We start from the raw sequence: 1,649 nt of genomic DNA on the forward strand, positions 1-1,649 counted from the left end.
CTATATCCAGACAAAGCAGCAGGAAGGGGGCAAGCCCTGGTCTCCAAGGAAGATTTAAGAGTCTAAACAACTGTGTTCTGTGCAGACTAAGGTTGCACATGCCCAAGGACTGCTGCTCCCTTTATCTGCTCATTAAGAATGTTTCCTTTTTGTTACTCTAGACTGGAAGAACATGATTTCCCTCTGGGACACTGCTCTGACAAAAAGGAAAGTTTCCAGCTGATTTCCTGCTCCTAGGAGACTATGTAGATAAGCCAGGTAATTCAGGTCTTGTTACTCCTCCTACATTAACACTCCTGTCTTCAAGAGCTTCTAGCACTTCATCACAATACTGATTTCGAATTTTCTCAAAAGTCTAATACTGAAGAATTTGCCTTAACTAACACTTTGGATCCTCAAAGCATTGACTTGAGGGGTCAAATCAGTATCTCAAGACAATAATTATTCTCCTCCTAAGAAAAGAGGGTAATACTGTGTCTTTAAATAAAAAACAAAACAAACTGGGGCACCAAATTCATTGGCTTCAGGATAATATTTTAAAAAACAATTAAGAATTTCAAACTTATGCCACAAGTTCACAGATATCATTAGTTCTTATTATAAAATACTTAGTAGTTACAGTAGGAGGTACACTTAGATTCTAAGCACCGTAACCTAGTTTAGCATAACAAAGAGATTTGACTTAATTTTTTAATGAAATTTCAATCTATGAAGTAATACTTTTATAAACTCTATTTTCCATTGTAGAAATGTATCTTCAGATCAGATCAGATCAGTCGCTCAGTTGTGTCCAGCTCTTTGTGACCCCATGAATCGCAGCATGCCAGGCCTCCCTGTCCATCACCAACTCCCGGAGTTCACTCAGACTCATGTCCATTGAGTCGGTGATGCCATCCAGCCATCTCATCCTCTGTCATCCCCTTCTCCTCCTGCCCCCAATCCCTCCCAGCATCAGAGTTTTTTCCCATGAGTCAACTCTTTGCATGAGGTGGCCAAAGTACTGGAGTTTCAGCTTTAGCATCATTCCTTCCAAAGAAATCCCAGGGCTGATCTCCTTCAGAATGGACTGGTTGGATCTCCTTGCAGTCCAAGGGACTCTCAAGAGTCTTCTCCAACACCACAGTTCAAATGTATCTTAGAGGGATTTAATACTCTGTCCAGTATAAACCAAGTAAGGAGTGGAGTCTTGATTGAAAATGCCATCAGGATGCTTCTAACTCTCAAACTCTGAGGCACTGGTCATCAACCAGAAATGATTTGTCCTCTGGGGATATTGGCAATGTCTGAATTGTTTTTCAGTGGCTCAGTCATGTCTGACTGTCTGCAACACCATGGACTGCAGCATTCCAGGCTTCCCTGCCCTTCACTATCTCCTGGAACTTGCTCAAACTCATGTCCATTGAGTCGATGATGCCACCCAACCATCTCATCCTCTGTCATCCCCTTCTCCTCTTGCCCTCAATCTTTCCCAACATCAGGATCTTTTTCAATGAGTCAGTTCTTCACATCAGGTGGCCACAATATTGGAGCTTCAGCACCAGTCCTTCCAGTGAATATTCAGGGTTGATTTCCTTTAGGGTTGACTGGTTTGATCTCCAGTGGCTCTAAAATAACTGTAGGAAACAAAGTATATAGAAGAATATTAAACT

This window comes from Bos indicus, chromosome 7 (assembly GCF_029378745.1).
Source record: "Bos indicus isolate NIAB-ARS_2022 breed Sahiwal x Tharparkar chromosome 7, NIAB-ARS_B.indTharparkar_mat_pri_1.0, whole genome shotgun sequence".
In the NCBI taxonomy this organism is placed as follows: Eukaryota; Metazoa; Chordata; class Mammalia; order Artiodactyla; family Bovidae; genus Bos; species Bos indicus.